At 45.4% G+C, this 24,286-nt stretch overlaps 1 long non-coding RNA gene across 1 annotated transcript in view; it reads right to left on the bottom strand.

The window, feature by feature from the left end:
- Positions 1 to 2,748: 2,748 nt before the first annotated feature.
- LOC129532239 (uncharacterized) overlaps positions 2,749 to 24,286 on the bottom strand; it is a 55,254-nt gene continuing 33,716 nt past the window's right edge. The window contains exons 3-4 of the long non-coding RNA XR_008677894.2: positions 22,180 to 22,272; positions 2,749 to 4,075 (exon numbers count right to left, since the gene is read on the bottom strand). This is a non-coding gene — a long non-coding RNA (uncharacterized lncRNA). The remainder of the gene's footprint in view (positions 4,076 to 22,179; positions 22,273 to 24,286) is intronic.

Raw genomic sequence — 24,286 nt, 5'->3', positions numbered from 1 at the left:
CTCTGTCATATGACACTCATACTTTAGAAATAAATTATATTTATAATCCTAAAACACATAAAAACACACAAAGAGTAATTGGATTTTTAAAAAGACATAAAAGGAAATCTTGATTTCTAATAAGAATCATCTTGAATGTACAAATATACTTGTTTTATTAAGTGTTCTTACACTGTAGCTCTTGCAAACCAAACTACTAATTCAAATACAAAATTTGAAAGACACTTTCGTGAAACTGTAGAATGTTTAGTAACTCAACGCTAAAGCCTCATTTTAAACATAAACATTGCGTTTATCTATGTGAGTTGCTGGGCGGAGGTACTTAAACACTGTTTTGGTCTGTCATTCTGCTTTTAGACAGTGTCTATCTAACCATCTCAAAGGCCTTGGATGCTATTTTATTTTTAAATATTTCAGTTATGTTGATTTCACAACCTTCCTTGTGACCCATTCCAGCATTTAAAATTCCTTTTTTTTTTTTTTTTAAGAAAGTCTTTCTCTAGGGTAACCCCGAAAGAAACAGTAAAAAGGGACTAAAAGACTCTGAAATATTCATTCCTCTGTTTGAAGAGACAGATATTCTCTTAAGGAATTTCACTGTCCTAAGTCAATTAAGAGAGTGGTGGCTTAAATATGAAGATTAAAGTCTTATAGGACTGCACCTTGGGGATAGCACTTTCCTCTGTGAATGCAGACTTATGTTCACAGTTGCTCCCAAGCTGGGCAAACACCCCAAAGAGCTCTCCTGGACAGAATCCCAAGGAAAGGTTTCTTCAAATTTTCACTGTGTCTCCTCGGCCAGGCTCAAACCCTCCCCTCTCAGAGGCTCTTCCTGCTTCTTTCTGTCTCCCCCAGCCTCATTACCTCATCACCATAAGAACAAGCAAGGGAAAACAATCTGAAACGGTAAAGTATTATAGAACTATATTGTCTTTTTTGTTACAATCGGCAGGTATGCCCCCAAACTTTCACCTTTTTCCTTTTTCTTTTTTTCCTTGAGACAGAGTCTCTCTCTGTCACCCAGGCTGGAGTGCAGTGGCATGATCTCGACTCACTGCAACCTCCATCTCCCAGGTTCAAGCAATTCTCCTGTCTAGCATCATGAGTAGCTGGAAGTACTGGTGCCCACCACCATGCCCAGGTAATTTTTGTATGTTTTGTAGAGACAGGGTTTCACTATGTTGGCCAGGCTAGTCTCGAACTCCTGGGCTCAAGTGATCCACCCACCTGGGCCTCCCAAAGTGCTGGGATTACAGGCGTGAGCCATCCGGCCCAGCCTCACCTGATATTTCTTAATGCAGATTCTGATTCAGTAGCTCTGGCGTGGGTGGAGCAGGGGTGTGCGGGAGTGCCTGAGGTCCTGCGTTTCTAACAAACATGTCCTGATGAAGCTGGTCCTCAGACCACACTTACAGCAGCAAGTTCTTAAGACATCTAACTCATATGTGTTTTACTTAAGATATTAGTACTTCACTTTTGAAACAAACCCAGTGTGAAAATTCAACTTTGCAAAACAGATCAAATAAGAAATAATTTACATTTCTTGATGATTCTTTGCTTTATAAGAGATATCAGGATGACATTTCTGCAGTTATTGAGATACCCTAGTATACTTAAGATGATTCAGTATTTCAAAATTACATGAGTACATGGCTTCTCACAAGCACAAATACCATATAAAGCTCCGTATGCTGGCAATTTACTACGAACTTAAGTGATCTTGGACTCTATTTAATACGTAGATGATCATTCCGTTTCTGTCTATCTGAGCTAAAGTCTTAATTGAACTCAATTCAAAGAACTAATTTAACTGTTTTTCCCCACTAAGTGAGAGTCGCAGCTGCAGCACTTTGTGTAAGTAAAAAGCACGCATTTATGATTGGACTGAAAGAATTAACACTAGACTGGGAATGGTGGCTCATGCCTGTAATCCCAACACTTTGGAAGGCCAAGACGAGCATATCGCTTGAGCTCTGGAGTTTGAAACCAGCCTGGGAAACACAGCGAAACCTTGTCTCTACTAAAAATAGAGAAATTAGCCGGGGATGGTGGCATGCACCTGTAATCCCAGCTACTCAGGAGGCTGAGGCACGAGAATCGTTTGAACCCAGGAAGAGGAGGTTGCAGTGAGCTGAGATCACACCACTGCACTCCAGCATGGGCAATGAAGCAAGACACTGTCTCAAATAATAATAATAATAATAATTTTTAAAAAGAAAAAAGAATTTACACTACCCAGAGCAGCGAATTGTACTATACTAGAAATAATGGAGTCTATTATTTTAGAAAAGTAGAAAGGTCTTAGTGACTCATAAAGGCAATCCTCTTTGTCAGTTTGCAAAATTTCTCTTTATCATTTTTAAGCCTGCACCTAGTCCAAGTCAGAATTTACTCAGAGTTATTTAAAAGAAATTGTTCTAAAGTAGCAAACCACATGAAGCCAAAATCTTTAGATTGCTGAAGACAATAGAAAAGAGAACACTGAATATGTGTGTGTGTATATATGTGTGTTAATGTGACAACTGGTTTTGGCCAACCACTGTAGTTCTTGCAAATGTACATTGAGCCAATGAACCTAAGAATGGAAGCAGTACACAGATAATTTAGGATGGATAAGCAAAGAAACTGGAATAGAATCACAGATGTCTTAGATATTGAGCAGCAGGAATTGGCATGAAGCTTTTTCTGAAAATTATACCAACCTTTAGAGTGATTTTGCAACAGGGCTGCTGGACACAACAACAAAAATAATGTGGAAAAAACAGTTTTTATTATATTATTACATACTGAAGAAGAGAAATGATCCCCACCATTGCAATTCAAAGAAGAAAAATATTTACATCTTTGTTACCCTAACTGATCTGAATAGCCTGGCACTTTCACCCTACTTTTCTTCCCAGTAAGTAATTGGTCAGTTGGAAACATTTTGTAAAACATGGTCTTTTCTCTTTCTGATGTTAATGGTTCCTTAAGTGACTGAATGTGGCATTGACTATAAAGACTTTGTCAGATTTTAGTTTTATACTTATATGGTTACAGGAACACAGCAAGGATTAGGAGATACTCTATATACTTTCTCAATTTATTGAGTAGTAAAACTAGAAACAAAGACATAAACGAAGTCAGAGATTAGACAACAGGGTAGTGGTCTTGATTGAATCCAGCTCAGGAAGATAGTTAACTGCTTCCAAAAGTATTTATAAGCATTCTGGCCATAAACTATATGTGAGCCATATTTGACTAGATATTAAAAAGAGTTTGGTGTACACACAAGTTCACAGAAGCACTATTCACAATAGCAAAAAAGTGGAAACAGCCAGATGTCTTATCAATAGAAGAATGGATAAACAGATTGTAATATAGATATATCATGGAATATTATTCAGCCATAAAAAGGAAGAAAGTTACTGAAACATGCTACAATATGGATGACTCTCAAAACATTGTGTTAAGAGAAAGAAGAAAGACAAAAAAGGTCACATATCATATGGATCCATCTACATGAAATATCCATAACAGGTAAACCCACAGAGACAGAAAGCATATTTGTGGTTAGCAGGGGCAGAGAGAGGGGAGAATGGGAATTGATGGCTTAGCAAGTATGGGATTTCCTTTTAGAGTGGTGAAAATGTTTTGGAACCAGATAGAGGTGGTGTTAGCCAGTTAGCCAAACATGACAGCATACGCCTGTAGTCCCAGCTACTCAGGAGGCTGAGGATAGAGGATCATTTGAGCCCAGGAGGCAAAGGTTGCAGTGAGCCAAGATCACGCCACTGCACTCCCGCCTGGGTGATAGAGTGAGACTCCATCTCAAGAAAAAATAAAATATTGGCTGGGTGCAGTGGCTCAGGCCTGTAATCCTGGCACTTTGTGAGGCCGAGGCGGGGAGATCCCAAGGTCAGCAATTCAAGACCAGCCTGGCCAATATGGTGAAACTGTCTCTACTAAAAGTACAAAGATTAGCCAGGCATGGTGTCAGTCACCTGTAATCCCAACTACTCGGGAGGCTGAGGCAGGAGAATCGATTTAACTCTGGAGGTGGAGGTTGCAGTGAGCCGACAGAGTAAGACTCCATCTAAAAAAAAAAAAAAAAAAAAAAAATTTAAAATATTAAAAACTAAAAACAGATAGAGGTGGGTATGTACAACATTGTGAATATACAAAACGCACTGAATTGTTTACTTCAAAATGGTAATTTTATGTTATATGAATTTTACCTCAATAAAAATAACAGTTTGAGAATGAACAACAGTAAGTGCAATTAACATTCAATGCCTAGTTAGCATAGTGCCAGGAGGACAGTCGGTGTTCAACAAACATTTGTTGAATAATGAATTAATTACAGAGGCCTCTTGCTACATAGTCTCTGTTCAGAAAGGCATCTTTCAGATTTTTGGACTATTTCCCCCCTCTTCTAGAAACAGTGGAACTAGAAAGCAGTATTAAAATCACTGAATTTAGAAAGGGAAGACATGTTAGATAATAAGTAGTCTAACCTCATGATTCTATGGCTGAGAAAGCTGAGGCCCACAGATGTGACCAAGCTTAATTGGAAAACACAGCCAGTCAGTCTCATCAGTAGACTAAACTGAGGCTCCGGATTTCCAGCACTCTTTTTACTATTCCTCGCTGCTTCAGCCATGACCCAGGGTCCCTGGAAAGGAAAGAGCCTGGTGGAGGAGGAAAGAGTTGGCCAGACAACAGCTGTAATGAAGTTAGTTTATTCTTGTGAATCAGGACTCAGGCCATATTTGGGTGTGGAGGGAACACAGCTGTATTAAAAGGAGGGAAAACAAAGTGGGTGGTAAATAAAGTATCAAAAGTATAAAATGCAAATATCCCAACTGTGGATGCAATTCTATTCCCAAGAGACAAATATCTAGAATCATATCTCTTTTTCATTACGGAGGTTATTTAGCTTGAAAGAAGAAAGATGAAGGTAGGTTCCATTTAAAGCCAAGGCAAATAAGTACATGTACCGCTTGTATAAATTTAAATTTTATAGAATTTTAAGATAAAGGTCTATTTCAGAAGAAATTTGGCTGACAGTAGTGCTTATAGTCTCAAATTCTGTAGTAACACAGTTTGCCTGAAAGTGAGTTGTTTTTTGATCTCTCACAAAGATACTACTTTAAAATTTCTATTTTTAAAAAATTCATCATAAGAAGGCTTTTCCTATAAGATATCTCAGTGGTAAGAGATCATTAAAAAAAATACTGAGGACTTCTCTTTTTTTAATGCAAAAAAATTGTGAACTGAACTTTTGAATTGCCTGTGTGTGTGTGTGTGCGCACGTGTGTGTTTTAAAGTTCAGTGCTGATGGAAATGTGCCAAGGACTGTAATACTAAGAACTGGATGACAGCCAAGTGCCCTTGGTTTTGAAGAAGGCAAGTAGGAGCCAGAGAATGCTCTCAGTATTGGTGGGAGGTTATTTGAAGTTGAGGGGGGTCAGCATATTTGATGCCCAGGAGCAGAAAGAAACAATGGTTCTCTGATAATTAGGATAGTAATCCCAGCAAGGGAGCCCATCATCTTTGTTTCTGGCAGACACAAATGTCTCCCGGCTATGGCTTAATCTTTCAAGGACTTTAACTTTGAGAAATCATGATATCTTTGTTAGTATGCTCCAAGCGGACTCTGCATGCTTACTTAGCAAACTCCTTCTTCCATAAACAGACATTATAGAAGGTGAAATTCCAGGATATGATCATTGTTCAAGGCATTTTGTAAATCACAGCAGCCAAAGCACTGCAAAATCACTAAGAATGTACACTTCTCGTCAGTATACTTATGTGTGTTTAAATCTCTTTTTTTGTCCTTTCTCTCTTCATATCTTTCTCTTTTTATTATTTACTTATTTATTTAATTTGAGACAGGATCTCACCCTATCGCCTAGGCTGCAATGCAGTAGTGTGATCACGGTCACTGCAGCCTGCAGCTCAAGTAATCCTCCCACCTCAGCTTTCCAAGTAGCTGGGACTACAGGCACGTGCCGCCATGCCTGGCTAATTTAAAAAAAAAAAAATTTACAGACAAAGTCTCACTATGTTTCCCAGGCTGGTCTCAAACTCCTGGGTTCAAGTGATGCTCCCACCTTGGCCTCCCAAAGTGCTGGAATTACAGGCATGAACTACCGTACCCAGCCTTTCTCTTTTTATATACTGTCCATTGATTCTGTTTTCTATTTCCTCAAACCCTTTTTTCTTCTCCATTCTCACTATTAGAGCACTTTTGTGACCTAATCCTTCAAACGTATGTACAATATTTCTTATCCTGGCACTTTCGGAAGTCTCACTTTTGGAATTCTTCTTTTTGGTTTTTTTTTTAATCCCCTACACGCTCATAGGACAGATTTGACCTTTTCCTAGACCTAATGCCTATGGTGCTTTTTTCTTTATTTCTTTTATTTACAGTGCTGTTGCAGTGACCTTTATTGACCTGGCCCTCTCTTTTTCATCGAGAAAAATTCAACAGTTTTTACTATTAAAAATTATTTTGACAGTGACTATAAAACTCAAATTTTAGTGATTTACATATATTCCTAGTCTAGTGGTATTATTTGAATTAATCTATTTTTAGCATTTAGTTTACTTCTTGGTTCTGCAAGTTTCACTCTTGTGCAGAGCCTGACTCCTTGATTGCGCAGGTAGAAGTCACCTAAGCCTTTGGACATAATAAAATATACATTGATGTTGTTTAGCAGCTACTCATGCCCAGGCTTTGCTCATTCCGGAATTTCCTTGGCACTTCAGCTCTTGGCCTGAAGTTTCTAGTGGGATAAACTAAGTTCTCTATTGTAGATGCTTTTCTGACTCACAATAAACAAAATGCTGGGTGGAAAGATGCCATGACAGCAGAAAGAAATGTTAGCAGGGAATGCTGGAAAAGCAGCCTCTTACAGACACGCTCAGGAAACAATGAACAATAAGACGACAAACTTCACAGGCTCACTCAACTATTTTGAGAGGCTGCTGGGCTCTGCATATGCTTTATCTTGAGGCCTGAATTTGTGGGGAGGCTCTTAATATGCTCAGGGAAACACTTGGACTCTTTTTCAGCCAAAACTTTTAGATATGAGTATTCCAATGAAGAAGAATAATAATACTTTGGAGTCACTGAAATCCTTTTCAACAAGAGACCAAATTACTCATTATAGGCAAGGACAATTTGCAAAGAGGAAAACTAAAAAGCCTAGAGAAGTAAATTGAGTTGACAAAAGCAAGTCAAACTGAAATCAAGATCAAACTGAAATTTAGGTCTACTTATTTCAGAGAGTTGACAATTATTTGGTGAATGTATGCAGTCTAGACTATCAGTAAAATGTCCCATTTCCCTCAGACCATCCTAGCTAATGATTGAGGCCTCCAACTATATGCATAAAATTAACTGGCTAGACACGGATTCAGAACAAATGAAAATAACCAAGCTGTGTTATGTGTCCACCTGACTGGGTTAAGTGATATCCAGATAGCTGATAAAACATTATCCTGCGGCCAGGCATGGTGGCTCCTGCCTGTAATCCCAGCGCTTTGGGAGGCCGAGGCAGGCGGATCACCTAACGTCAGGAGTTTGAGACCAGCCTGGCCAACATGGCGAAAACCCGTCTCTACTAAATATACAAAAAAATTAGTCGGGCGTGGTGGCATGCGCCTGTAATCTCAGCTGAGGCAAGGAGGCTCAGGCCTGTAATCGGGAGGCTGAGGCAAGAGAATCGCTTGAACCTGGGAGGCAGAGGTTGCAGTGAGCTGAGATCACACCACTGCACTCCAGTCTGGGCGACAGAGCGGGACTCTGTCTCAAAAAACAACATTATTATTTATTTCTAGATGTGTCTGTGAGGGTGTTTCCAGAATTTGAATCTATAGACTGAATAAGGAAGATCTGCCTTGCCCCGTGTGGTGAGGTATTATCCAAACCACCTAGGGCCAAGTGGAACACAACGGTGGAGGAAGGACACATTTGCTCTCTCTTCTTGAGCTGGGACATTCATCTTCTCTCGGAGCTCCTGGTTCTCATTTAAACTCAGACGAATTACACCACTGGCTTTCCTGGTTCTCCAGCTTGCACATGGCAGATTGTGGGGCTTCTCTGCCTCCATAATTGCATGAGCCAATTTCCCAAATAAATCTTCTCTAATACAGGTTAAGCATCCCTAATCTGAAAATCTGAAATCCAAAATGTTCCAAAATCTGACATTTTTTGAGTGTTCACATGACACCACAAGTGGAAAATTCACACCTGACCTCATGTGACAAGTCACAGTCAAAACACAGTCAAAATATTACACAAAATTATTTAAAATATTGTAGAAAATTACCTTTAGGTGATGTGTATAAGGTCTTTATGAAACATAAATGAATTTTATGTTTAGACTTCGGTTTCATCCCCAAGATATCACATTATGTATATGTAAATGTTCCAAAATCAGAAAAAATCTGAGACACTTGTGTTCCCAAGCATTTCAAGTAAGGGATATTCAACCTGTATATCTACCTTTCAATCTATATATATCCTGTTGGTTCTGTTTCTTTGGAAAACACTGATTAATACACAAGTCAATGTTTACTCTCTGCAATATAGGGAAAAAAGAATGCAACATACTTCACAAATATTTTACTATTAAGATTACAATTCCAACCTGGGCAGCATGGTGAAACTCCATCTGTACTAAAAATACAAAAAATTAGCCAGTGACAGTGGCACCCCCTTGTACTCCCAGCTACTCAGAAGGCTGAGGTGGGAGGATAACTTAAGCCCAGGAGGCAGAGGTTGCAGTGAGCCAAGATTGTGCCATTGCATTCCAGCCTGGGTGACAAAGTGATGCCCTGTAAAAAAAAAAATTTTTTTTATTAAGAAGATTTTATAAAAACAGAATTACATTAAAAAGATATAAAACTTTAGAAAGCATAACAGCCTATTTATATTTTAAAACTAAATATGTCACAGTGGATGTCTAATCTTTAATATATACAGTCTGCCCTCCATATCTCTAGGTTCTGAATGTGTGAATTCAACCAACTGTGGATGGAAATTTTTATTTTAATTGCATCTCTGCTGACCATGTACAGACTTTATTTCTTGTCATTATTTCCTAAACAACATAGTATAGCAACCATTTACATGGTGTTTACATTGAATTAGGTATTATAAGTGACCTAGAGATGATTTAAAGTATATGAGAGGATGTGCATATGTTATTCCAAATACTACACCATTTTACATAAGAGACTTGAGCATCAGCAGATTTTGGTATCTGTGGGAGGTCCTGGAACCCATTCCCCATGAATACCGAAGGATGACTGTAATTTTATGCAGAATATCACACATATTGTTGAAGCCAAGGGAATCCTATGTGTTTTTAGTACTTACTCAATTTTTAAGTTGAATATTCTCCCAACTACAATGCCAGCAAATGTATAATGAAAATGACGTTAGATGGATTACTCTAAGAGGCTAATAGTGGAAAAAATGAAAACTTAATAATAACATTTACGAAGAAGAATGAGACATTTATGTCATTATGTAAATGTATAACATAAGATAATCTTTCTTTAATTAACATAAATTGCAGACTGTTTGAACAAATTACTAATTCAGTGTAAATGAGCTGGCTGCATAACTGGTTACTTGGCATTCAGTTACTTTGCACATGTTTAATTCCATTTTATTTTTGGTTGCGAATAAAATGCATGAAGTTAGATATTTTTAAACAAATCTTTTGGGAAACAGTTGACTTCTCAGAAATTATAATGAAAAGGTGAAATAGCAATAAATGAAAAGTAGAATGCTAAATAAGTGCCAGTTATTCAAGATTTTGATTACCTAAAATGAGTTCGTGTCTTCTGAAATATGTATTTTTCATTAAAATTTCTCTTGCTTAATCATATTTCTAGTTATTAGATAAACCTAATCTCCCTATTCTTGACCCATGATTAACTAAAAAAAGTATTTGCTATTTTATTATGTTTTTAGTGGTTACCATAATTATTATAACAGGCATTTGTGATTTAACAAAATCTGATGTTTATTAATATATTTACCCTTTTTCCAGAAAGTGTTAGAAACTTTGAACACTTTAACAATATTTATCTTTCTCCTAATATACTATTGTTCTGTATTTTTCCATATTTTAAAGACTGAATGTCATTATTATTACTGTTTGTGCAGGAAATACTCATTTAGATTTATCCAAATGTTTTAATTTTACTGCTTTCACTCCAATTGGGATCATTCTTTTTCTACCTACAGAATATCCTGGGACAGGCACAGTGGCTCATGCCTTTGGTAATTCCAGCAGTTTGGGAGGCAAGGCAGGAGAATCACTTGGGGCCAGGGGTCTGAGACCAGCCTGGGCAACATAGTAAGATTCTGTCTCTACAAAAAACTTAAAAATCAGTCAGGCTCGGTGGTGAGTGCCTGTAGTCCCAGCTGCAAAGGAAGCTGAGGCAGGAGGATCACTTGAACCCAGGAGCTGGAAGCTGCAGTGAGCTATGATCACACAACTGCACTCTAGCCTGGAAGACACAGTGAGACCCTCTCTTAAAACAACAACAACAAAAAAACCTCTGTGGTATTCCCTTTAATGTAGATGTGCAATTTACTAATTCTCCCAGTTTTTATTTGTCTGAAAATGTCTTTATTTCCCCTTCACTCTTGAAGGATACTTTGACTGCGTACAGATTTCTACTTGGTCATTATTATTTTTTTAACTGCCTTCATTACCATTGTCTTCGGGCTTCTACTGTTTCTGTTGGGAGGTTAGCTGTCGGCTCTTAATGTAATTATTGCTCCTTTGAAGGTAATCTATTTTTCCCCTCTGGCTGCTTCTCCTCATCCCACTTGATTTTTAATATTTTCTACTTATATGTCTACAAATTTTACTGTGATGGGCCTAAGGGTAGATTTTTTTTGGTTTATCCTGTTTAGAGCTTTTAGAGATTCTTGAATTTTTAACTTATTTTTCATCAGTTTTGGGACAATTCTCAGCTATTATCTATTCAGATACTAACCCTCAGTCTCTCTCCTCTTCTTCTGGGACTTCATCTATACCTATGTTATCCTTTATCACTCTTAACCATTTGCCCTATATTTTCCATCCTTTTTGTCTTTTTGTGCTTCATTCTCAATAGTTTCTTTTACGTAATATGTCGAATCTAAGTTTTAATTTTAATTATTCACTTTTCATTTATAGGATTATATTTGGTAAGATTTTCAAGTCTTTTATTTTCTATAGCTCCCAAAGCTACCAATCGTGTCTTTTTACCTTCTTGAGCATGGTAAACATACTTATTCTAAAATCCACTTCTGGCAGGGCATTGTGGCTCATGACTGTAATCCCAGCACTTTGGGAGGCCAAGGCAGGCGGATCACTTGAGGCCAGGAGTTCGAGATCAGCCTGGCCAACATGGCAAAACCCCATCTGTACTAAAAATATGAAAATTAGCCAGGCATGGTGGTGCACACCTGTAATCCCAGTTATTCGGGAAGCTGAGGCACAAGAATCACTTGAGCCTGGGAGGTGGACGTTGCAGTGAACCAAGCAAGACTCTGTCTCAAAAAATAAAAAATAAAAAAAGTCTATTTCTGATAACTCTAATAAACCTTGAGAGTCTGTTTCTGTTGTTTATTGTTTCTGCTGGTTCTCAATTGTATTGTCATGTCTCCTTGGGTACCTGGTTATTGTATACTGGACATTGTATCTGAAAATGTTTATAAAAATAATTTGATGGCTAGGATAATACCACCATACTGTGGCTGGGCACGGTGGCTCAGGCCTGTAATCCCAGCACTTTGGGAGGTGAGGCAGGCGGATCACTTGAGGTCAGGAGCTGGAGACCAGCCTGGCCAACATGGCGAAACCCCATCTCTACTAAAAATACAAAAATTAGCTGGGCATGGTGGCATGCGAGTAATCCCAGCTACTGGGGAAGCTGAGGCAGGAGAATCGCTTGAACCCAGGAGCTGGAGGTTGCAGTAAGCCAAGATTGCGTCACTGCACTCCAGCCCGGACAACAGAACACGACTCCATCTCAAAAAAAAAACAAAAACAAAAAACAAATCACCTTACTGCATAGTGTATTTATTTATCTTCAGGCAAGCTGTGAGATGCTAGCAACTATGAATAAACAATCACATTCTGCAGATTGGGACTATGTAAAACTAGTTCCTGTGAGAACTAATCTATTTCCTGTTCACCAGTGTTTCCATGGCTCAGCCCTTTGGGGTTCATAGGTTTACCATAGCTACTCTGCTACTTGCAGGTCTTAGACTTCAACTTTTACTATCCTAACTCCATGAGGCTATTGAAAGCACTGATCAGACTATTGGCTTCTCTTCTCTAATTAGCAAATGTCCCTGGGGGAAAAGTCACTGTAAAAAGAGACAAGCTGGCCGGGTGCGGTGGCTCAAGCCTGTAATCCCAGCACTTTGGGAGGCCGATGTGGGCGGATCACGAGGTCAGGAGATCGAGACCATCCTGGCTAACACGTCCCTACTAAAAATCCAAAACATTAGCCGGGCATGGTGGCGGGTACCTGTAGTCCCAGCTACTTGGGAGGCTGAGGCAGGAGAATGGCGTGAAGCTCGGAGGCGGGCTTGCAGTGAGCCGAGATCGCACCACTGCACTCCATCCTGGGAGACACAGCGAGATTCCATCTCAAAAAAAAAAAAAAAAAAAAAAAAGAGACAAGCTTACCTTTCTGGATTTTCCACTTCTCTCAAATATTGCCCTAAAAGTCTTATTTTATTTGATCTTTGATGTCTTCAAGCAAAATTTTTAAAGTTTGGTTTGGTTTGGGCATTTGTCCAGCCTTTCAGGTTGTCCTCAGAAGAGCTGGTCCAAATTACTTGGTTCCTAATTACTGGTTGTAGAAGTTGATCTGGGAGTTAGGCATTTTAGATGTAGTCAGCTAAAGATAAATACAGAAGTTTTGGAGATTGCTAACCATCACCTTATCCTCAATCTAATACTTTTTTCTGGAAACTCCCAATTATTCAGGAATGTAAGCCAACTGAGGGCCAATCAGGGACTTTGATTCTGCTCTAGAATGAATAAATTGGAAGTGGAATGTCAGTTCTCATGATCACTGTGAAATTGGGTATTCTGCAGTGTCTCTATATGTTTGACAGGCATCCTTTAGGCTAAAATTGGCCTCTAGCAATGGATAGACTCTCCCTAGGTGTTTGCCTCATAAAATTATAGCCTAAATTGATTCTTGATTTGCACATTGTAATTATACCACAATCGGTGGAAGGAAGTTTCTCTTTAAAGAAATATTCAAGCTAATATATGACAAAGGAATGATAAAACTAATATATCACCATTTACATCCATCATGAACTAACAGAAGAAGCCTACCTAAAAAATATAGAACCTCAGTCTGATCAAACCTCCTATACAGCTACTATTTTACAGGAAATAAGGATGACACTGTTCAAGTTAACAATCTTAGAGAGAACTCCTTGTTTTCTGAAAAAGTATACATTTAATCACAGACAAGTGTTCTTAGCCTTGCTTGTGTCCTATACCTATCACTTGGACCAAACTATCATATGTGCATCCCTACATCCAGTCCTGGTGGTGGCAAAATGATTGGCAGCTACACCAGAATTTGGTGGAAAATTAAGGAGCAGTTCCTTAAACGAAATAAGGAAGAAAACATCAGATATGTACCACCAACAATATGATGGAGACACACACCTTTTTACATATACTTTATTACATGATGAAAGAGGGAAAAGGAAGAATTATCTGGGATAGTTGCTTAGCAATTTGAAAAAAAAAATTCATTACTTTTGACAAAACATTAAAATGAATTCTGGGGATCAGAGTTAATGGTGGAAATAATTGGCCAGGCATGGTGGCTCAAACCTGTAATCCTAGCACTTTGGGAGGCTGAAGGGAGAATCAATTGCGCCCAGGAATTTGAGGCTGCCATGAGCTAGGATTGTGCTACTGCTCTCCAGCCTGGGTGACAGAGTGAGACCCTGTCTCTTTAAAATAAAAAAGGTGGAAATAATTAAATCATAATAATCTAAAAGAAAATATATCTGAATATTTTTCTGAATTCTCAGTAGGAAATTCAGAGAAAACCACAAAACATTAAACACGTTCTTTTCTTCTAAATTCTTCACCTAACAGATTTAAAAGCAATTATATAGTTGTGCCCATAAACATACGTAAAATGCATAAATACATATTTAATTGTATGTGTATACATAAAGTGTATGTATAAAATATGTCATTGGGCCTATACATATAAAATTATAATATACTTTCCAATATCCCTTATAAATAAAGAGAAAAAAATCTTCAGTAAAAACTAGAAAACTGTATTCAGCAGCATATAAAAAGGATTATATACCACGACCAAGTGGAATTTATCCCAGGAATACAAGGTTGGTTCAACATATGAAAATTAGTCAATGTAATATACCATATAAATAGAATAAAGAGGAAAACATTGTCATCTCAATATATACAGAAATAATATTCATCAAATTCAACACCATTTCATGATTTTAAAAAAACAACCTAATAAACTGGGAATAGAAGAAAACCTTTTTTTTTTTTTTTTGAGATGGGGTCTCACTGTGTCACCCAAGCTGGAGTGCAGTGGCACAATCATAACTCCCTGCAGCCTTGACTGCTTGGGCTCAAGCAATCCTCCTGCCTCAGCCCCCTGAGTAACTGGGACCATAGGCACATGCCACCATGCCCGGATAACTTTTGTATTATTTGTAGAGACAAGGTCTCACTTTGTTGCCCAGGTTGGTCTCAAACTCCTGGGCTCAAGCAATTTTTTTACCTTGGCCTCCCAAAGTGCTAGGATTACAGGCGTGAGCCACTGCACCAAGCCGAAGGGAACTTCCTTAACCTCACAAAGGGCATCAGTGAAAAATCCACAGCTGGCTGGGGACAATGGCTCATGCCTGTAATCCCAGCACTTTAGGAGGTGGAGGCAGGTGGATCACATGAGGTCAGGAGTTCAAGACCATCCTGGAAAACACAGTGAAACCCCGTCTCTACGAAAAATACAAAAAAATTAGCCAGATGTGGTGGCCCCCACCCTGTAATCCCAGCTACTTGGGAGGCTGAGGCATAAGAATAGCTTGAAACTGGGAGGCAGAGGTTGCAGTGAGCCAAGATGGTGCCACTGCACTCCAACCTGGGCCACAGAGCAAGACTCCGCCTCAAAAAAAAAAAAAAAAAAAAAGCTCTCCCTCTCCCTCTCCCTCTCCCTCTCCCTCTCCCTCTCCCTCTCCCTCTCCCTCTCCCTCTCCCTCTCCCTCTCCCTCTCCCTCTCCCTCTCCCTCTCCCTCTCCCTCTCCCTCTCCCTCTCCCCACGGTCTCCCTCTCCCTCTCTTTCCACGGTCTCCCTCTGATGCCGAGCCGAAGCTGGACGGTGCTGCTGCCATCTCGGCTCACTGCAACCTCCCTGCCTGATTCTCCTGCCTCAGCCTGCCGAGCGCCTGCGATTGCAGGCGCGCGCCGCCACGCCTGACTGGTTTTCGTATTTTTTTGGTGGAGACGGGGTTTCGCTGTGTCGGCCGGGCTGGTCTCCAGCTCCTAACCACGAGTGATCTGCCAGCCTCAGCCTCCCGAGGTGCCGGGATTGCAGACGGAGTCTCATTAACTCGGTGCTCAATGGCGCCCATGCTGGAGTGCAGTGGCGTGATCTCGGCTCGCTACAACCACCTCCCAGCCGCCTGCCTTGGCCTCCCAAAGAGCCGAGATTGCAGCCTCTGCCCGGCGGACCCCCCGTCTGGGAAGCGTGGAGCGTCTCCACCTGGCCGCCCATTGTCTGGGATGTGAGGAGCCCCTCTGCCTGGCTGCCCAGTCTGGAAAGTGAGGAGCGTCTCTGCCCGGCCGCCATCCCATCTAGGAAGTGAGGAGTGCCTCTTCCCGGCCGCCATCCCATCTAGGAAGTGAGGAACGTCTCTGCCCGGCCGCCCATCGTCTGAGATGTGAGGAGCATCTCTGCCCGGCCGCCCCGTCTGAGAAGTGAGGAGACCCTCTGCCTGGCAACCGCCCCGTCTGAGAAGTGAGCAGCCCCTCCGCCCCACAGCCGCCCCATCTGAGAAGTGAGGAGCCCCTCCGCCCAGCAGCCACCCCGTCTGGGAAGTGAGGAGCGTCTCCGCCCGGCAGCCACCCCGTCCGGGAGGGAGGTGGGGGGGTCAGCCCCCCGCCCGGCCAGCCGCCCCGTCCGGGAGGGAGGTGGGGGGGTCAGCCCCCTGCCCGGCCAGCCGCCCCGTCCGGGAGGGAGGTGGGGGGGTTAGCCCCCCGCCTGGCCAGCCGCCCCCGTTCGGGAGGTGAGGGGCGCCTCTGCCTGGCCGCCCCTAATGGGAAGTGAGGAGCCACTCTGCCCGGCCAGCCGCCCCGTCCGGGAGGGAGGTGGGGGGGTCAGCCCCCCACCCGGCCAGCCGCCCCGTCCGGGAGGGAGGTGGGGGTGTCAGCCCCCCGCCCGGCCAGCCGCCCCGTCCGGGAGGGAGGTGGGGGGGTCAGCCCCCTGCCCGGCCAGCCGCCCCGTCCGGGAGGGAGGTGGGGGGGTTACCCCCCGCCTGGCCAGCCGCCCCCGTTCGGGAGGTGAGGGGCGCCTCTGCCCGGCCGCCCCTACTGGGAAGTGAGGAGCCACTCTGCCCGGCCAGCCGCCCCGTCCGGGAGGGAGGTGGGGGGGTCAGCCCCCCACCCGGCCAGCCGCCCCGTCCGGGAGGGAGGTGGGGGGGTCAGCCCCCTGCCCGGCCAGCCGCCCCATCCGGGAGGGAGGTGGGGGGGTTACCCCCCCGCCTGGCCAGCCGCCCCCGTCCGGGAGGTGAGGGGCGCCTCTGCCCGGCTGCCCCTACTGGGAAGTGAGGAGCCCCTCTGCCCGGCCAGCCGCCCCGTCCGGGAGGGAGGTGGGGGGGTCACCCCCCACCCGGCCAGCCGCCCCGTCCGGGAGGGAGGTGGGGGTGTCAGCCCCCCACCCGGCCAGCTGCCCCATCTGGGAGGGAGGTGGGGGGGTTAGCCCCCCGCCTGGCCAGCCGCCCCGTCCAGGAGGTGAGGGGCGCCTCTGCCCGGCCGCCCCTACTGGGAAGTGAGGAGCCCCTCTGCCCGGCCAGCCGCCCCGTCCGGGAGGGAGGTGGGGGGTCAGCCCCCCGCCTGGCCAGCCGCCCTGTCCGGGAGGGAGGTGGGGGGGGTCAGCCCCCCACCCGGCCAGCCACCCCATCCGGGAGGTGAGGGGCGCCTCTGCCCGGCCGCCCCTACTGGGAAGTGAGGAGCCCCTCTGCCCGGCCAGCTGCCCCGTCCGGGAGGGAGGTGGGGGGTCAGCCCCCCGCCCGGCCAGCCGCCCCGTCTGGGTGGGAGGTGGGGGGGTCAGCCCTCCGCCCGGCCAGCTGCCCCGTCCGGGAGGGAGGTGGGGGAGTCAGCCCCCCGCCTGGCCAGCCGCCCCCGTTCGGGAGGTGAGGGGCGCCTCTGCCCGGCCACCCCTACTGGGAAGTGAGGAGCCCCTCTGCCCGGCCAGCCGCCCCGTCCGGGAGGGAGGTGGGGGGTCAGCCCCCCACCCGGCCAGCCGCCCCGTCTGGGTGGGAGGTGGGGGGGTCAGCCCTCCCGCCGGGCCAGCCGCCCTGTCCGGGAGGGAGGCGGGGGGGTCAGCCCCCCGCCCGGCCAGCCAACCCGTCCAGGAGGGAGGTGGGGGGGGTCAGCCCCCCGCCCGGCCAGCCACCCCGTCCGGGAGGTGAGGGGCGCCTCTGCCCGGCCACCCCTACTGGGAAGTGAGGATCCCCTCTGCCCGGCCAGCCGCTCCGTCCGGGAGGGAGGTGGGGGGGTCAGCCCCCCGCCCGGCCAGCCGCCCCGTCCGGGAGGGAGGTGGGGGGGTCAGCCCCCTGCCCGGCCAGCCGCCCCGTCCGGGAGGGAGGTGGGGGGGTTAGCCCCCCGCCTGGCCAGCCGCCCCCGTTCGGGAGGTGAGGGGCGCCTCTGCCTGGCTGCCCCTAATGGGAAGTGAGGAGCCACTCTGCCCGGCCAGCCGCCCCGTCCGGGAGGGAGGTGGGGGGGTCAGCCCCCCACCCGGCCAGCCGCCCCGTCCGGGAGGGAGGTGGGGGTGTCAGCCCCCCGCCCGGCCAGCCGCCCCGTCCGGGAGGGAGGTGGGGGGGTCAGCCCCCTGCCCGGCCAGCCGCCCCGTCCGGGAGGGAGGTGGGGGGGTTACCCCCCCGCCTGGCCAGCCGCCCCCGTTCGGGAGGTGAGGGGCGCCTCTGCCCGGCCGCCCCTACTGGGAAGTGAGGAGCCACTCTGCCCGGCCAGCCGCCCCGTCCGGGAGGGAGGTGGGGGGGTCAGCCCCCCACCCGGCCAGCCGCCCCGTCCGGGAGGGAGGTGGGGGGGTCAGCCCCCTGCCCGGCCAGCCGCCCCATCCGGGAGGGAGGTGGGGGGGTTACCCCCCCGCCTGGCCAGCCGCCCCCGTCCGGGAGGTGAGGGGCGCCTCTGCCCGGCTGCCCCTACTGGGAAGTGAGGAGCCCCTCTGCCCGGCCAGCCGCCCCGTCCAGGAGGGAGGTGGGGGGGTCAGCCCCCCACCCGGCCAGCCGCCCCGTCCGGGAGGGAGGTGGGGGTGTCAGCCCCCCACCCGGCCAGCTGCCCCATCTGGGAGGAAGGTGGGGGGGTTAGCCCCCCGCCTGGCCAGCCGCCCCGTCCAGGAGGTGAGGGGCGCCTCTGCCCGGCCGCCCCTACTGGGAAGTGAGGAGCCCCTCTGCCCGGCCAGCCGCCCCGTCCGGGAGGGAGGTGGGGGGTCAGCCCCCCGCCTGGCCAGCCGCCCTGTCCGGGAGGGAGGTGGGGGGGGTCAGCCCCCCGCCCGGCCAGCCACCCCGTCCGGGAGGTGAGGGGCGCCTCTGCCCGGCCGCCCCTACTGGGAAGTGAGGAGCCCCTCTGCCCGGCCAGCTGCCCCGTCCGGGAGGGAGGTGGGGGGTCAGCCCCCCGCCCGGCCAGCCGCCCCGTCTGGGTGGGAGGTGGGGGGGTCAGCCCTCCGCCCGGCCAGCCGCCCCGTCCGGGAGGGCGGTGGGGGAGTCAGCCCCCCGCCTGGCCAGCCGCCCCCGTTCGGGAGGTGAGGGGCGCCTCTGCCCGGCCACCCCTACTGGGAAGTGAGGAGCCCCTCTGCCCGGCCAGCCGCCCCGTCCGGGAGGGAGGTGGGGGGTCAGCCCCCCACCCGGCCAGCCGCCCCGTCTGGGTGGGAGGTGGGGGGGTCAGCCCTCCCGCCGGGCCAGCCGCCCTGTCCGGGAGGGAGGTGGGGGGGTCAGCCCCCCGCCCGGCCAGCCAACCCGTCCAGGAGGGAGGTGGGGGGGGTCAGCCCCCCGCCCGGCCAGCCACCCCGTCCGGGAGGTGAGGGGCGCCTCTGCCCGGCCGCCCCTACTGGGAAGGGAGGAGCCCCTCTGCCCGGCCACCACCCCGTCTGGGAGGTGTACCCAACAGCTCATTGAGAACGGGCCATGAAGACAATGGCAGTTTTGTGGAATAGAAAGGGGAGAAAGGTGGGGAAAAGATTGGGAAATCGGATGGTTGCCGTGTCTGTGTAGAAAGAGGTAGACATGGGAGACTTCATTTTGTTCTGTACTAAGAAAAATTCTTCTGCCTTGGGATCCTGTTGATCTGTGACCTTACCCCCAACCCTGTGCTCTCTGAAACATGTGCTGTATCCACTCAGGGTTGAACGGATTAAGGGCGGTGCAAGATGTGCTTTGTTAACCAGATGCTTAAAGGCAGCATGCTCGTTAAGAGTCATCACCACTCCCTAATCTCAAGTACCCAGGGACACAAACACTGCGGAAGGCCGCAAGGTCCTCTGCCTAGGAAAACCAGAGAACTTTGTTCACTTGTTTATCTGCTGACCTTCCCTCCACTATTGTCCTGTGACCCTGCCAAATCCCCCTCTGCAAGAAACACCTAAGAATGATCAATAAAAAATAAAAAATAAAAAAAATAAAAATAAAAAAACACCAAAAGAAATATCCACAGCTAGCATTGTATTTAATGGTAAAAGACTAGATGATTTTACCATAAGATTAGCAACAAGGCAAGGATATCCACTCTTGCCACTTTTATTCAACATTGTACTAGAGATTCTAGCCAGGGCAGATTGGAAAAGAAGTAAAACTAAATCTATTCTCAGATAACAAGATATTGTATATAGAAAGTCCTAAAATTTTCACTAAAAAACTATTGGACCTAATAAATGAGTTCAGCAAGTTTGCAGGATGTAAGATCGATATACAAAAATCAATTGTATTTCTTCTAACTTGCAGTAAGCAATCTGAAAATGAAATTAAGAAAACAATCCCATCATAATAGCATTGAAAATAATAACATACTTAGGAATGAATTTAATGAAAGAAGTGAAAAACATAAATTCTGAAACCTACAAAACTGTTGAAATTAATTAAAGAAGATTTAAGTGAGTGGAAAGACAACCCATATTCACGGATCAGGAGATTTAATATTGTTAAGATGGTGCTATGGTTTGGATGTGGCAATCCTGACAAAACTCAAGTTTAAATTTGATTTCCAGTGTGCAGTGTTGGCAGGCAGGACCTAGTGGAGGTGTTTGGGTCACAGGGGAAGATCCCTCATGAATAGATTAATGCCCTCTCATAAGAATGAGTGAATTCTCACTCTCCCAGGAATGGAATGGTTCCTAGGAAAGCAGGTTGTTAAAAAGAGTCTGGCTTCCTCCATTTATCTTTTGCTTCGTCTCTTGCCACATGATCTCTTTGCACATACCTATGCCCCTTCTGTTTCCTGCCATGAGTTGAAGCAGCATGAGGCCCTCACCAGATGCAGTTGCCAAATCTTGAACTTTTCATCCACCAGAATCATAAGCCAAATAAACCTCTTTTCAAGTTACCCAGCATTCAGTGATAGCAACACTAAACAGGACTAAGAAAAATGGAAATAATCTCCAAAACGATCTACAGATTTAATGCAATTACTCTCAGCATCCAGCTGGCATCTTTGTGGAAATTAACAAACTGACCCTAAAATTTATATGGAAACTCAAGGGACCCAGAATAGCTGGAACAATCTTTTAAGAAGAACAAAGTTGGGGGACTTCCCAATTTCAAAACTTACTACAAAGCAACAGTAATCAAGACAACGTGCGGCCAGGCATGGTAGCTCACTCCTGTAACCCTAACACTTTGGGAGTCTGAGGGGGGTGGATCACTTGAGGTCAGGAGTTTGTGACCAGCCTGGCCAACATGGTGAAACTGCCCTCTACCAAAAAATACAAAAATTAGGTGGTCATGGTGGTATGCACCTGTAGTCCTAGCTACTCAGCAGGCTGAGGTGGGAGAATTGCTTGAACCCAGGAGATGGGAGGTTGCAGTGAGCTGAGATTACACCACTGCACTCCAGCCTGGGTGACAGAGTAAGACCCCCCAAAAAAAAGTGTGATGCTGGCATAAGGACAGACATAGAGATCAATGGAATAGAACTGAGAATTTACTCTAAACCCTCACATTTACAGTTATTACCTGCCTGCAAGGATCCCAAAACAATTTAATGGAGAAAAATAGTCTTTTCAACAAACAACAATGGGACAACTGTATAGCCACAGGCAAAAGAATTATTTTCGACTCCTACCTCATACTATACAAAACTTAACTAAAAATGGATAAAACGCCTAAACATTAATGTTAAAATTATAAAATGTAAGAGCTAAAATCTTCTCTGTTTTTGAGACGGAGTTTTGCTCTTGTTGCCCAGGCTGGAGTGCAATGGCACGATCTCCGCTCACCACAACCTCCGCCTCCTGGGTTCAAGCAATTCTCCTGCCTCAGCCTCCCGAGTAGCTGGGATTACAGGCATGTGCTACCACACCCAGCTAATTTTGTATTTTTAGTAGAGATGGCATTTCACCATGTTGGTCAGGCTGGTCTTGAACTCCTGACCTCAGGTGATCCGCCCACCTCGGCCTCCCAAAGTGCTGGGATTATAGGCATAAGCCACCAGGCCTGGCCTAAGAGCTAAAATCTCCTAATCTTAGAGGAGAAGATAGGAGTAAATCTTCATGACCTTGGATTCTGCAACATTTTCTTAGATACGACACTAAAGGCATGAGCAAGAAAAATAACAAAAATAGATAAATTGAGCTTCGTCAAAATTAAATACATTGGTGTGTCAAAGGATACTGTCAAGAAAGTGAGCCAAGGGCAATGATTCATACCTGTAATCCTAGCACTTTTGGAGACCATGGCAGGAGGATCGTTTGAGCCCAGGAGTTCAAGACCAGCCCAGGCAGCATAGTGAGATCCCAGCTCTAAAAAAAAAAAAAAAAAAAAATTAGTTGGGCTTGGTGGTGTGTGCCTGTAGTCCCAGCTGCTTGGGAGGCTAAGGTGGGAGGATCACTTGAGCCCAGGAGGTCAAGGCTGCAGTCAGCTGTGATTATGCCACTGAACTCCAGCCTGGGTGACAGTAAGACCCTGTCTCAAGAAAAAGTGCAAAGACAACTCACGGAACGGGAGAAAATACTAACAATTCATACATTGGACAAGGGCTTGTATCTAGAATATATAAAGTACTCCTACAATTAAATAATAAAAAGATAAGTAATCCAATTTAAAAATGGACAAAGGATCTTAAGACAATTCTCCAAAGAGGATATACAAACGACTAATAAACATTTGAAAAAATGCTTGACATCATTAGTTGGCAAAACCACAATGACATACCACTTCATACTCATTAGAACGGTTACAATCAAAACGACAGATAAATACAAGTTTTGGTGAGGATGTAGGGAAATCAGAACCCTCATACACTGCTGGTGAGAATGTGATTGTTCTGTTACTTTGAAAAACAGCCTGGCTCAAAAGCTACCATGGAGCAGTTCCACTCCTAGGTATACAATGAATGAAAATAAAAACATATGTCCACACAAAAACTTGTACCTGAATGTTTATAGCAGCGATTTTCATAATGGCCAAAAGGTAGAAACAACCCAAATGTCCAACAATTAATGAATGAATAAGCAAAACATGATGTATCCACACAATGAAATATTATTTGGCCATAAAAAAGAATACTGATACATATGACAACAGAGATGAACCTTGAAAATATTATGCTGGCTGGGCACAGTGGCTCAGGCCTGTAATTCCAGCACTCTGGGAAGCCCAACGGGGATGATTGTTTGAGGCCTAGAGTTTGAGACCAGCCTGGGCAACATAGCAACGCCCCTCTTCCAAAAAAAATTAAAAATTAGCCAGGCATGGTGGCATGAGCCTGTAGTCCCAGCTACTCAGGAGGCTGAGGCAGGAGCATCACTTGCACCTGGGAGGTTGAGGCTGCAGTAAGTATAATTGTACCACTGCACTCCAGCCTGGGCAACAGAGCGAGATCTTGTCTTTCAAAAAAAGAGAGAGAAAGAAAACATTATGTCAAGTGAAAGAAGCCAGTCACAAAAGACCACATATTATAAGATTCCATTTATATGAAATATCCAGAATAGGCAAATCTATAGAGATAGAAAGTAGATTAGTGGTTATCTATTGTGGGAGCAAGGAGTGGGAAGATTGAGGGGTAAAAGCTAAAGGGTACAGGGTCTTCTTAGGGTGATAAAAATGTTCAAAAATTGATTGTGGTGATAGTTGCATATATCTGTGATATATCCAGCTGTATGCTGTAGGTTTAAAAACCATTTAATTTTATACTTTAAGTAGGTAGATTGTATGTGATTATATCTTAATAAAGATTTACCAAAAACATTTAAATGTTAAAAAGTGAGCCCTTTTCGTACAAATATATCACTGTCAGATCAATAACATTAGTGCAGAAAGTGCACTATGTAATCTTGAGTGCAAATGTAATCTTGAAAGTCTAAATAAAGCAAAATCTGGGGAGAAAGTGAAGGAGTCTGAACTTACTTGGGATTACACTTAAGGAAAGGGGAATACATGTAATTTCAGTTAAAAAAGAAAAGCTCTAACTTACTTTATTGCCTTAATACTTAGTGATAGAAAATGAGTTGGTGATTTTGCTACTTACTTACAATTTAGTTTAGCTGAATGTATCATGAGAACCTGAATCCAGAAAATAAGATAGTCCCAGAAGTTTGGAAACATATTATGTGTCTCTGATAACTAGGGTCAGAATCAGCTTGTGGTAGGTATGGACATTGAGAGATATTCCCCTGTTAATGCATTCGGACTTTGTTCCAAGCTAGCTATGAAGCTAGCATGAAATAATGAAACTTATGTTTTCAATATTATGACTTGCTGTGGATAGGTCAAATTGTAAGCTTTGAATTTTTTGTTTTGAATGCAATATAAAAA

The sequence above is a fragment of the Gorilla gorilla genome, chromosome 11 (genome assembly GCF_029281585.2).
Source record: "Gorilla gorilla gorilla isolate KB3781 chromosome 11, NHGRI_mGorGor1-v2.1_pri, whole genome shotgun sequence".
NCBI classification, from domain to species: Eukaryota; Metazoa; Chordata; class Mammalia; order Primates; family Hominidae; genus Gorilla; species Gorilla gorilla.
Note: the sequence above shows the minus strand (reverse complement) of the source record. Positions and strands in the feature narration are given on the sequence as shown.